At 35.8% G+C, this 14,526-nt stretch overlaps 2 non-coding genes and 1 pseudogene across 2 annotated transcripts; 1 reads left to right on the plus strand and 2 right to left on the minus strand.

Annotated features, from left to right (window-relative positions):
• Positions 1–1,435: 1,435 nt before the first annotated feature.
• On the minus strand, positions 1,436–1,553 carry LOC149835198 (U5 spliceosomal RNA). The gene has a single exon (XR_016432922.1). It is a non-coding gene; the product is annotated as a U5 spliceosomal RNA (small nuclear RNA).
• Positions 1,554–4,131: 2,578 nt separating this feature from the next.
• On the minus strand, positions 4,132–4,317 carry LOC149835199 (U2 spliceosomal RNA; annotated as a pseudogene).
• Positions 4,318–8,088: 3,771 nt separating this feature from the next.
• LOC149835200 (U5 spliceosomal RNA) lies at positions 8,089–8,206 on the plus strand. The gene has a single exon (XR_016432923.1). It is a non-coding gene; the product is annotated as a U5 spliceosomal RNA (small nuclear RNA).
• The last annotated feature ends 6,320 nt before the right edge of the window (positions 8,207–14,526 follow it).

Here is a 14,526-nt window from a genome sequence, read left to right on the forward strand (position 1 = left end):
ATATATATAGTGATTTATAGCTAAAAATAGTTTTATAAATGCAAATTATACCCTGATTGGCCATAAATGAACAAATGAATATGTAATATATCAAAAAATAAAAAGCTAAAAGCTAAAAATACATTTATAATTTGTTGACAAAAAATAAGATATTTATTTATTAATAATCCTTAAAAAATAGGTTTCTCCAATTATCTTCAAAAAATAAAAAAACATCTTCAGTTTTTTCAGATTTGAAACACCCAAGTCTTTTTTGAAAATTATATACATAGAAATCTTTTTCAAGAAGGTACTTCCACCATTAAGTTACCCGATCCTGCCTTAGAGTTTCAAACTAAAAAGATACTTAGGCTCTGGTTGAAAAATGGTTGTTCGAGGAAGTCTATGCATTTGGAAAATTGGTAGCTGCCAAATCCATTGCTTGGTGCAAATATAAAGGAGAGATAGTCTCATTTCTTCTCCCAAATGCAGAAATTCCCATCCCAGCAACGGGTTTCCACACAACCACCACCAAGGTGGTTTGACCATGTATTTACCAAATCCATAAAGTCCCATCCCAGGTGCCACTTACCAAACAGATTAATTTGACTTGCAAATCCTACCCAAAACCATATATGTGATTCTTCAAATTAAACACCCTTGGGTGCCTTTGAGAACCTCCGATCTCTGATCTGATGATCCGATGTAGGGTGAGGAGCAACTGATACGACACGGGGCACATGCTTAGATTTTTGTTTTGTTTTTTTATTTACGGGGAGAAATCACCCCCAGGATGAGAGACCTAGCCGGACTGGCTCTGTCTAGATCATATAGACATATCGAACTCTGGACTAGCTTTGATCGTATTGACTGTTTTTTAACTTCGATTAACTTTGTATTATTTGGCATTCAATACCATCTAGTGGTAGAAAGTTAAACAAAACTTAGGTCAGCTTACGTGACTGGGTTTAGACTCAAAATTGTTGTTTTGTGTTATCGAACTCTTTTTTTATAATAATTTTAGTTCTAATTATTTTATTCTTAAAATGTAAATGACGATTTTTTTTGTGGTGACTAATCATGATTTTTCAAAGAATCTAAATGATGAGGATGGTCGAGGCTGATTAATCACTATTTGCCAATTAAAGCACTTACTGGGGAATTACGGGCCAATTAAATCCAACAACTTCCAAGGTGTCATGGGATCCAGAATGAAGATCCAATCCACGACCCAACCTATAACAAATCGGTTTTCACCTCCTGTCTTTCATATCCAAACAAAGAGAGTCGTCCGTAACAAATGAAAACATTAATTTTTGTGTAAAAAATTCAAATAAGATTAAACGATTTTACAATAAACATATAGAGACTCGAGACAAGTTTGGACACGATAAAACATGACAAAAAACCATAGCCCCATCGAAGCAAAGAATTTAAATCAAGAACATTGCTAGGGTTTTCCCTTGAGGGAAACGCCCTCCAAAAATAGGCGTATGCCGTTTTTAAGTGGCGAGCACACGGTATTCTTTAGTAAAAGGCGAAAGAATAGTTCGCTCTGTGCTCACCACGCGGCTGCGTGATTGTAAACGGTTGCATGCCACCCCTTTATATACAAGAGACTTGGCCACCAACATCTCTCGCTGATCGATATGGGACTAACACATTCATTTGTTGAAACCACCCAACAGAACAGACTACAACGTTCCCTCGTATGCGGTTTCATCTCTGTTGCTCGTCTAAGCCGCGTAACATTGGTCTCAGGAACAGAGCCTCTATCGTTGAGCTCGGTTTGGACCTGAAACTGAGCTTCTATGGTTCGGGTCATGCTCCACTTTCTAGGTTTACTCCTAAAACTGGGACAGCCCAGTCTTTAGTTTTACATGTTCGAGGTCTGCTTGTTTGGGCATCGTGAGCAGCCCAAGGGCTTGATGCCTTACATAGGGGAGCAAGTAGGTGCGGCACTCAAGGTGTAAGTAGGTCCGAACAGGAACTAGGCCAAGTTCATGAACAGGGCTACCTTCATCTGGACCCGGAACTGGATCCTACTGGAACATACTGCCTTAATTAGATCCTTGTACCCATCCAGCATGATCTGAAAATACGGTTGGCCAAGACGAATATCAAGACCGATTATTTATTGGACCATATCCAAAAATCAAGGGGTGGATTGGAGTTCAGCTGTCGTCAACCTATTTTAATTGGATCTAAATACATCTGGAACCGATCCAGCTTGATTTTCGTCCAGTGTGGGTATGGCTGAAAATTGTGGACCCATATGGGTTTTAGCGGGTTGGGATGCAAATGGGCCAGGTCTTAAGTAGACACATTTTTTAACTGGGTATAAAAATTAGACCCGTATGTGTTAATCGGTTCAAGTACAAAGCAGGTTAGCCGTCATTTGTTTCGGGTTTGGGTTCAAGATCGAGTATTGTAGATCGGTAGGGGTTAATGTATTCAAGTATAGACTGGTTAGGGTATAAATGGGTTGTGTTTGTCACGAGCTCATTCTTAATTTAGTTGGCTGCTCCTTTAACAAGATAATGCATTCTCTTAAAAAAAACAAGATTATACATTAAAAAGCTTTATTATATTTATGAACACTTGTAATTCGTAAAGCATATTAAAGATCACTATTATAAAGTATGCAAAAAAATTGAAGACAAAAAGAATATTATTGAAAACTAACCAAATTATCGATTTAAAACGAAAATTTTCCATTTAAAAAAAAAGAAAATATTGTAAATATTGGTTCATATTTAGAAAGAATCAAAATCAATAATTTAATGCAATTACTTTTTTTTTTGCTTTTTAGAGCTAGTAATCCAGTTATCATAAAGGAAGCCAATTGGATTAGTGCTATGATATTTCTATGAAATGATTAAAGTTATCATAAATGTTGTGCATTGGGTTCGGGTTACAGAATGTCCAGGACTGGATTTGGATTTGGATTTGGATTCAAGTACATACCTGGTTTCAGTTTAAGTCATTTGGGGTATAGATTGCTTTGAACTGTTTGCACCAGGCAATAAAACGGTCAGGTCGAAACATGTTTGCTTCTATACCTTTCACAATAACTTTGTAAACAGAATTTTACTTGTCCAGTACTGGGTTGTCAGAAATGAAACAGGTTTTGGTTGAGGTACAGATTGTATAAGATAATTTCTGCCTGTGTATAAAATGGGCTTAAGTGCATATCGGATTTGGGTTTTGGTTGGTTAGGGTATAGATTGCGTATAACTGTTTGCACCGGGTATCAAAAACGGATCAGTTGCAAACAGATTTGGTTTTATATCCTTCACCATAACTTTGTAAACAGTTTTTTTACCTAATATGCACACGGTAATGATGCATGTAACATGGCTTAATGAAAATTACCATAAAATGTTTCATTTTTATTCTTGAAAGGCAAGCTGGGTGGTTAGGCAGACCACTACCAGTTATACAATTATACCATTGGGTTTTGAACCTGCAACGTCCCAACACAAGGTGAGGTGCACTAGTTGCTCCTACCAGACAAGCGGAGCCTGTTGGTATAAATGTTTCAAGTGTTGCTGAACATGATCCTTGGAATTCTTTGGTGGACATCGGGTCACCCCATCCTAGCTTGACCAAGCCTTGTTATGGCTTGACAGGCCTGACCCGGTCTCAGCCTCGCAAAAGACAACCAGACTCTTGTAGGGTTTGAGCTGGGCACAGGACTTATTGGGCTGAGGCGGATCTTGCCGATTGCCGAGCCCTTTCAGTCCAAGTAGTGAATGGGTCAGGTTTGGTTGGACCTCCAGCCTGAATTTCTTATACAGATCATGCAACAAGATCCAATCTATGGATCAGATTCATTCTTATCAGATCAGACTTTGTGTATTTTAGACTTTTAGTCAATATTTTCAGCAAGTGTGTTGAACAAGTTGTTCCACCAAGTTTCAAATTTTATTTTCCCATCGAAGTCCTTAAGAGTTTAAACCATCACAGGATCATATATCACAATCCTAAAAGACACATACCAATCCAAGACATCTTCAAAGTTTTTATAGAATAAATTGTGGAGATCTGATCCACGACCCAGCATGAATCCAACCGGTTTTCACGTCTTCCATTACTGAAAATGAAACCCCACAATCGATAAACTAATAAAATTTCATCATTAGAGATTGGTAGGGGTGCGCCAGGCCCGTGCAGTAGTGCAACGCTCGAAGGGCCCAGTAGCAAGCTACTGTGGTGGCACCTTCCCCCAAAAGAAATTAATTTAATATCGTGTGGTCACATGGACCACATATCAGATATTAAACTGATAAGAACAGATACTACACTTGATCTTAGCCAAAAGGCCGAGAAAGGCATGAGTTCAACATTCCTCTCGACCTCACTTTATACACCCTTCACCCCCTCTCACTCCGCTCTATTAGTCGATATGGGACTAAAATCGAAGTCTCATATTCTACCACCGAGCAAAAACACCCACCCATGGTTTTCCTCTCTTGGGCAAGCGTTCCTCATCATCAAAAAACATGACGATGATAGGTATGTATTGCCCGTATGGGTAACCCTTGCCCGGAACCATGATGTATGCAATTCAAGTTAAATGCAATGATCAGATGATGGTCATATTGTAGATCTATTTAGCTTGCCAGATGGAGCTGCATTTGATATGTTTTTTTTTTTTTTTGGCTCATTTTTGGTGTTGCATCATTTTCATGAGGTTAGAGGTGCGGATGGATTGCATTGGGTCGGACATCCGACCCAAATCTAATGTAGTTTTCTAAAACATATCTTCAAATAAAAACTCAATGTTGCGTTTGACGGGCAGCCTAGGTTCAAATCCCCATGGGTGTCACCCCCTGTGGAAGCCGAAGCTTGGCGACTCTGTGAGTCGAGTGGTAAACCCTTAGTTTTACACTGGCAGGACAGCGACCAAAAGCATGGCAGGCTGACCCAGCACAGCTTGGTCTATGCGCCTGGGGTGGTTTTTCTGAGTAAAAAAAAACTGAATGTTGAGTCAGTTTGGGTTCAGATTTAAGTGGTACCACTGGGTTGAACCTTTTATTTGACCTCCATTCAACTCTTAGATTGAATATTATCCATGTCATAGGTTTTTACGTAATTGCTTGTTTCCATCACTTTTTCAATACAAGATTCGGTATCACCATATAAAATCAGGTTTTCCCATAGTGACAAATATTCCTAATACTTCAAAAATGTAGCAGAGAAAGTAGCCATATTTTGGTGGACATTTTAAATGGTCAAAATATCACACAATACTTTCAAAATATCATGATATTATCACATAGCAAAATATCATGATTTTGTTGTGATATTTACCGCAAATTAATGGGAAAAGACTGCAGTTTACATATTTTGTTGTGATGTTAAGATGAACATGGTTGAATGCCAACTAAAGTTCAAACTCAGACTTAGAGATAAGAACAAGAAATTCAAATTCAATGCTAAAAAGAGAAAAATGTTTTCTCCTATACTTATGAAAAATCGGGTCACTATGCAAGAAAATGCCGACCCCGAAAGGATTTTTATAGCAATAAATCTAGTAAACTCGATGATGACTTGGTGACTGTAGTTAGTGAGGTATTTATGATTAATTCAGATAAAACCCAAATTTTGTGTGAAAAAGTGCATTGTCCAAGACCAAGTAGACCATTCATCTAGGACGGTAACTCCTTGTGAGGTTGTATATTTCCCAGAACAGGTGATCCGACATAGACCTTGTGAATATTTATATAATTAAATGAAATGTTATGATAAATTGTGATGATCTTCTAAGTTGACTGAGATAGACAATTATGAATCTATAGATTTGACTTTTCTTTGTAGCATAATTATATACTCAACTCAGATGTGAGAGTCAAATCCTTATTGATTTTATATATTGATATGAGGTTATGATTATGACGTTTATATTAGCATATAAGTGAATGACACATCATGCCTACAAATGACTAGTTTTGACTTATTAAGTGAATGTTACATCACACGCATATAATTTCATTGTCAATGATAGCGTTATGATTTTCTGAGTGAATATATCACACCTATGTATCATGATTGATGAGAATTATAAATATCTAACTAAATTTGTTAGAAGGTATGTACGTGTGTTTCATGCTGGAATGGTCAAATATCATTTGACATATTATTTATAAGAATTACGAATGCATATAAAAATGATGCAATGATCTGAATATCTTATATATATATATATATATATATATATATATATATATGCGATTACCTCTATGACTTGAATGCATATAGATTTTGCTTTATTATGTGAGTTAAGGTTAAATAGAATATTAAGTGATGAAATGCTTTTAAATGCTTTATGTTTCAATGCTTGAAATGATATAAAACCAAATCTGTTTACAAAGTTATGGTGAAGGATATAAAACCAAATCTGTTTGCACCTGATCCGTTTTTGATACCCGGTGCAAACAGTTATACGCAATCTATACCCTAACCAACCAAAACCCAAATCCGATATGCACTTAAGCCCATTTTATACACAGGCAGAAATTATCTTATACAATCTGTACCTCAACCCAAACCTGTTTCATTTCTGACAACCCAGTACTGGACAAGTAAAATTCTGTTTACAAAGTTATTGTGAAAGGTATAGAAGCAAACATGTTTCGACCTGACCGTTTTATTGCCTGGTGCAAACAGTTCAAAGCAATCTATACCCCAAATGACTTAAACTGAAACCAGGTATGTACTTGAATCCAAATCCAAATCCAGTCCTGGACATTCTGTAACCCGAACCCAATGCACAACATTTATGATAACTTTAATCATTTCATAGAAATATCATAGCACTAATCCAATTGGCTTCCTTTATGATAACTGGATTACTAGCTCTAAAAAGCAAAAAAAAAAAAAAAAAAGTAATTGCATTAAATTATTGATTTTGATTCTTTCTAAATATGAACCAATATTTACAATATTTTCTTTTTTTTTAAATGGAAAATTTTCGTTTTAAATCGATAATTTGGTTAGTTTTCAATAATATTCTTTTTGTCTTCAATTTTTTTGCATACTTTATAATAGTGATCTTTAATATGCTTTACGAATTACAAGTGTTCATAAATATAATAAAGCTTTTTAATGTATAATCTTGTTTTTTTTAAGAGAATGCATTATCTTGTTAAAGGAGCAGCCAACTAAATTAAGAATGAGCTCGTGACAAACACAACCCATTTATACCCTAACCAGTCTATACTTGAATACATTAACCCCTACCGATCTACAATACTCGATCTTGAACCCAAACCCGAAACAAATGACGGCTAACCTGCTTTGTACTTGAACCGATTAACACATACGGGTCTAATTTTTATACCCAGTTAAAAAATGTGTCTACTTAAGACCTGGCCCATTTGCATCCCAACCCGCTAAAACCCATATGGGTCCACAATTTTCAGCCATACCCACACTGGACGAAAATCAAGCTGGATCGGTTCCAGATGTATTTAGATCCAATTAAAATAGGTTGACGACAGCTGAACTCCAATCCACCCCTTGATTTTTGGATATGGTCCAATAAATAATCGGTCTTGATATTCGTCTTGGCCAACCGTATTTTCAGATCATGCTGGATGGGTACAAGGATCTAATTAAGGCAGTATGTTCCAGTAGGATCCAGTTCCGGGTCCAGATGAAGGTAGCCCTGTTCATGAACTTGGCCTAGTTCCTGTTCGGACCTACTTACACCTTGAGTGCCGCACCTACTTGCTCCCCTATGTAAGGCATCAAGCCCTTGGGCTGCTCACGATGCCCAAACAAGCAGACCTCGAACATGTAAAACTAAAGACTGGGCTGTCCCAGTTTTAGGAGTAAACCTAGAAAGTGGAGCATGACCCGAACCATAGAAGCTCAGTTTCAGGTCCAAACCGAGCTCAACGATAGAGGCTCTGTTCCTGAGACCAATGTTACGCGGCTTAGACGAGCAACAGAGATGAAACCGCATACGAGGGAACGTTGTAGTCTGTTCTGTTGGGTGGTTTCAACAAATGAATGTGTTAGTCCCATATCGATCAGCGAGAGATGTTGGTGGCCAAGTCTCTTGTATATAAAGGGGTGGCATGCAACCGTTTACAATCACGCAGCCGCGTGGTGAGCACAGAGCGAACTATTCTTTCGCCTTTTACTAAAGAATACCGTGTGCTCGCCACTTAAAAACGGCATACGCCTATTTTTGGAGGGCGTTTCCCTCAAGGGAAAACCCTAGCAATGTTCTTGATTTAAATTCTTTGCTTCGATGGGGCTATGGTTTTTTGTCATGTTTTATCGTGTCCAAACTTGTCTCGAGTCTCTATATGTTTATTGTAAAATCGTTTAATCTTATTTGAATTTTTTACACAAAAATTAATGTTTTCATTTGTTACGGACGACTCTCTTTGTTTGGATATGAAAGACAGGAGGTGAAAACCGATTTGTTATAGGTTGGGTCGTGGATTGGATCTTCATTCTGGATCCCATGACACCTTGGAAGTTGTTGGATTTAATTGGCCCGTAATTCCCCAGTAAGTGCTTTAATTGGCAAATAGTGATTAATCAGCCTCGACCATCCTCATCATTTAGATTCTTTGAAAAATCATGATTAGTCACCACAAAAAAAATCGTCATTTACATTTTAAGAATAAAATAATTAGAACTAAAATTATTATAAAAAAAGAGTTCGATAACACAAAACAACAATTTTGAGTCTAAACCCAGTCACGTAAGCTGACCTAAGTTTTGTTTAACTTTCTACCACTAGATGGTATTGAATGCCAAATAATACAAAGTTAATCGAAGTTAAAAAACAGTCAATACGATCAAAGCTAGTCCAGAGTTCGATATGTCTATATGATCTAGACAGAGCCAGTCCGGCTAGGTCTCTCATCCTGGGGGTGATTTCTCCCCGTAAATAAAAAAACAAAACAAAAATCTAAGCATGTGCCCCGTGTCGTATCAGTTGCTCCTCACCCTACATCGGATCATCAGATCAGAGATCGGAGGTTCTCAAAGGCACCCAAGGGTGTTTAATTTGAAGAATCACATATATGGTTTTGGGTAGGATTTGCAAGTCAAATTAATCTGTTTGGTAAGTGGCACCTGGGATGGAACTTTATGGATTTGGTAAATACATGGTCAAACCACCTTGGTGGTGGGTGTGTGGAAACCCGTTGCTGGGATGGGAATTTCTGCATTTGGGAGAAGAAATGAGACTATCTCTCCTTTATATTTGCACCAAGCAATGGATTTGGCAGCTACCAATTTTCCAAATGCATAGACTTCCTCGAACAACCATTTTTCAACCAGAGCCTAAGTATCTTTTTAGTTTGAAACTCTAAGGCAGGATCGGGTAACTTAATGGTGGAAGTACCTTCTTGAAAAAGATTTCTATGTATATAATTTTCAAAAAAGACTTGGGTGTTTCAAATCTGAAAAAACTGAAGATGTTTTTTTATTTTTTGAAGATAATTGGAGAAACCTATTTTTTAAGGATTATTAATAAATAAATATCTTATTTTTTGTCAACAAATTATAAATGTATTTTTAGCTTTTAGCTTTTTATTTTTTGATATATTACATATTTATTTGTTCATTTATGGCCAATCAGGGTATAATTTGCATTTATAAAACTATTTTTAGCTATAAATCACTATATTTATTATATTTAAATATATTTTTGATGGTGTTTATAAATTATTAAACCGTATTCGTGTATTATGTGGATCTTGCTAATGGTTTATAGGGTAATTTGTCATTTTTGGCTAATCTTAGCATAATTGACTTTTTTAGTGTTTTTGGCATTTGCGATCACACATAAAGGATTCATTGTATTTCTTGGGTAGCGGTTTTTACGGACTTTGAAACTCTTCTATCATTTAGGTTTTGAATTATTGTTCTTCACACTATTCACATAAGATACCTTAACTGAACTTCGTAGAAAGCATGCTTAGGCATTAATTGTGTCAGTATGATATTGTTGCACTAAATATTTAAATGAATTGCAAATACAAGTTATACACACACATCGTACCTAGTTGTCGATATCTAGGGTTCTTATGTATACAAATGTTGCCCGATATGTTTAACTGATTTGAGTGCAGGATATACCAAAAACATGATACTTATGCTAAGTATCAAAACGACTATAAACTAGTGTGCATTGAATCCTTCGTATTATGAAATGTGCATGTTCACGTATGAATGCATAGAACTTATGTTTGTTTACACATGCTTCGATGTTCAATTTATGAAATACAATATTCCTTCTGCTGATGATATGATGCGTAGGATAATACTCTTCTGTATGATATGATTTAAATGCCACATGATATAAAAATTATGAATACGTGCGATAAATGTTGAAGTTTAATAGTGAACTATGGTTCATAGAACCTTATGGATTAAATGTGTGATCTTATAATTTAGATGCCCTATAAAGTGATGTACGGTGCGATGCGAAGCATTTTGATTGTATACAGGTTTGTGCCCTTGTTGGTGGCTATAAACCTTGAGAGTAGTTAATTATATTGATGAATGTATAAAAATAATTTTTACTGGATATGGTACCTATTAAGAAACTGTTCCCACAAGATTCTCTATGAGGGTGCACATGACCAGATATTCCGGCTAGAGCGGTAAGTCTCTGTGAGGAAGTGCATGGTCCAAGAACAGGTAGCCCGCGAATTTGATATATTCCTGTGATAAAGTGCATTGTCCAAGAACAAGTAGACCATTCAACTAGGACTGTAACTCCTTGTGAGGTTGTATATTTCCTAGAACAGGTGATCCGACATAGATCTTGTGAATATTTATATAATTAAACGAATTGTTATGATGAATTGTGATGATCTTCTGAGTTGACTGAGATAGACAATTATGAATCTATAGATTTGACTTTTCTTTGTAGCATAATTATATACTCAACTCAGATGTGAGAGTCAAATCCTTATTGATTTTATATCTTGATATGAGGTTATGATTATGACGTTTATGTTAGCGTATAAGTGAATGACACATCATGCCTACAAATGACTAGTTTTGACTTATTAAGTGAATGTTACATCACACCCATATAGTTTCATTGTCAATGATAGCGTTATGATTTTCTGAGTGAATAAATCACACCTATGTATCATGATTGATGTGAATTATAAATATCTAACTAAATTTGTTAGAAGGTATGTACGTGTGTTTCATGCTGGAATGGTCAAATATCATTTGACATATTGTTTATAAGAATTACAAATGCATATAAAAATGATGCAATGATCTGAATATCTTAGATGTATATATATATATATATATATATATATATATATATATATATATATATATATATATATATATATATATATATATATATATATATATATATATATATATATATATATATATATATATGCGATGACCTCTGTGACTTGAATGCATATAGATTTTGCTTTATTATGTGAGTTAAGGTTGAATACAATATTAAGTGATGAAATGCTTTTAAATGCTTTATGTTTGAATGCTTGAAATTTATCACTCATAGAACATTGTTTCCTTGTCTATCACTTAACGATTCATGAATAATATATCATGTCTTTACCTTTAGAAGCTTGATATGTTTTCTTCCAGCTTGAGTTTGGGTTGCTTTATCAGACTTCAGCGAGTCTGACCCCATTTTATGGGAGACAGGTAATGCATGTAAAGTATGATGCATAGTTGGAGTGAAGCAGTGATTGTGTTGCATCCTCGAGGACCCACTCTTACCTTTCGATCTTGGTAGACACGATCTTTTCATTTAAAGTAGTTAATCATGTAGAAATTGAACTGTTGTTTTTATACTCTTATTTGAAATGAAATTAAAACTCTTCATATTTCAGTCCTATATTGTACATGGTTTAAAATGTATATATCCCGTACATTTTAATTTGATTGTTATCTTTAGTATAATTTCGTCCAATGTTTAACTATTTTTAAAATTACTTTCACTTAATAAGATTTGATTTACTTATACTTATAAAAAAAAGGATCTCAAAATTTTAATATTTGAATAATAATTAAGGTTAAAAATTTTGAGGCGTTACACCCACCGTACCAACTCTGGAGCTTGCTGGTGTAAAAAAACTTTAGGTGTCTCTTGCCCACAAGGGAATACATCCAGTTCTCGCCTCGCCAAAAAGGATACACACCCATAAGTTTCAAACTCGTGATGTCCTTTCAACTTGGACTTGTTCAAGAGTCACCCCTACCAAATGAGTGGAACCCTCATGAGTGCCTTCTCAACAAAATAAAGAACGATAAGTTTGTCTCTTGAATATGGGGCCTAGTCCGCTAGGGAGTCAGTTTCAGTTCAAATCTTATGGGCGTCACTCTTTGCGCAAGCTAAAGCGTGACAACTCTCTTGGGGGCGAGGGGTAAGCCCTCCCATGGAGTTTTACGTTGCTAAGATAGCGACTGTAAGTATGGCAGGCAAAGTTAATGCAGCTAAGTCTTTGTTCTAGAGGATGGTTACGAGGTGTAAATTTCAAAAAAAGCTTGTGAGATAGACAAAATTGTTGGATAGATAAAGATGTCTGTAAAAAATTGGCCCCTTACCAAAAGCCTTTACCCTTAAATTTTTTCATGGTTCATGCCTACATATATGTATATATTAGACAACGAGAGCATTCTCTTTCAATGGTTAATCTTTAATGTAAACTTTAGAAAAATTTGCAAAAATACACCTAACTCTTGGCCTATTTACAAACACATGTTTAACTTTTGAAATATTACAACTACATGTAAAACTTTTGAGATTTGCTTTTTTTAACTCAGCATGTATTTATAATATTTCAAAAGATAAGCGTGTTCAAAATAAGCCAAAAATTAGACTTTTTTTTATAATTTTCCTATAATTTATTAGGTCTGTATTTTAGATTTGCTTTCAGTAACCTCCGCCCCCTTTTAGAACATATCAGGTCCAAGTGACCTTGTACGGAAAACCATTCATGACACCTTGGATGCCCTCCATCAAGAAAATGAACAGAACTCAAAAATGCACTAACTCCTCTTTTTTTTTTATGAATTTTAGCCCTTCATTTTAGTGTACTCCATGGCATTCATCTATGAAATGAATGGCACCAAAAATTTTTGTGTGGACCATCCATATGAACACCATCTTATTTGATGAGTTTTGGGTACTGTTCTTCATTTTGATGGACAACATCTAAGGTTCCTTGGACGATTTTCTGTCATGGGCCCTTTGGACCTGATCTGCTCTCGCCCTTTTTTTATTTCTAACGTGTATATTTTGGGTGAGTTGTCATTTCTTCAAGATTTAAACTTTTTTTGATATATACATGCATAAATCGTCGTCATGATCAGAGACTTAGTCACATTGGTTTTGCCTATCGTACTTACTATTGTTGTCCTCTGAGAGTAAAAAACTGTGGGCTTACCAGTCTTTTCTTCAAGCTTCTAGCTTAGTAGGCCATTGTAATTGGAGTAAGTACGTACAATCCTAACAAAATGTTAGGAAGGGTAGTTATGCCATTCTCATCCTAGATGAGAAAATGAGGCAACAAGTGAGGGTATGCCCTATTGCCCTATATTAGCCATAAGGAAAGGTTGTTTGATTTGAACTGTCCTCACTAAATTATCATGTTTCACGTACAAGGTTCTTTCTTTTGTGTGCATAGGATTTTACTTGGGTCGGGTTTACCCGGACCCAATCCGTGCCAAACCCTATAAAATCCGGTATGGTGATAAATAAGACGGCCTAATTAAGACTCAGGTCTGGACCCGAAAGTCCAATTAATACATGGATCTGGGTATCGAGGATTAAGACCCTTAATTTTTCAATGTAAAAATGATAAAAAATAGTATTTTATTGGGTATGGCTTGGGTCTGGTTCATGTAGTTTTTATCGGGTCCATGTATGGTTTCTCTTACGGTGAGTCTGACGGGTGTGAACACAATATCATACTTGAAAATCGAGGCAAAGTCTGGTTTCACCGGGGTTTGAACCAACCCGATCTATTGACACTCCTAAGTACGAGGATCCTTGTGAGTTGAGTGAGGTGCCTACAAAGTTTTACGTTGCCAAACAATGACCTGACACACACTCCAGCTTAGGGGCGTGAATCATTATGGGCTTCTTGTAAGCATTATGGAACATCGATTCTGCAATTATTACCAACGGGGGGCTATGCTTGTTTGGCAAGACCAGTTAGTGCACTTTACCTTGTGTTGGGACATTTAAAATCCCCTTATGTAGGGACGTTGCAAGTGTTGAAGCTTATGGAAAGTTATCTCAAGCATATCGTATGATCTGTTATGAGATCACGATAATCAAGGAAGATGATATTCTGTAAATCTTACCAAGGATATCATATATTCTATTGTGAGAAACAACGATAATCAAAGTCGCCATTTGAATATATCGTGAATCAGATGCAGAGATTTAAGGAAATATTTTGAATGTTATCGATGATCTTTATCCAGAATCTGCCTTTGTACAAGTATATATATTAGCTTTGTAAACATATTTTATTTATTCAATACACAAAATTCTTTTTTCTT

Source organism: Nuphar pumila, chromosome 6 (assembly GCF_984573655.1).
Source record: "Nuphar pumila chromosome 6, dmNupPumi1.hap1.1, whole genome shotgun sequence".
NCBI lineage: Eukaryota > Viridiplantae > Streptophyta > Magnoliopsida > Nymphaeales > Nymphaeaceae > Nuphar > Nuphar pumila.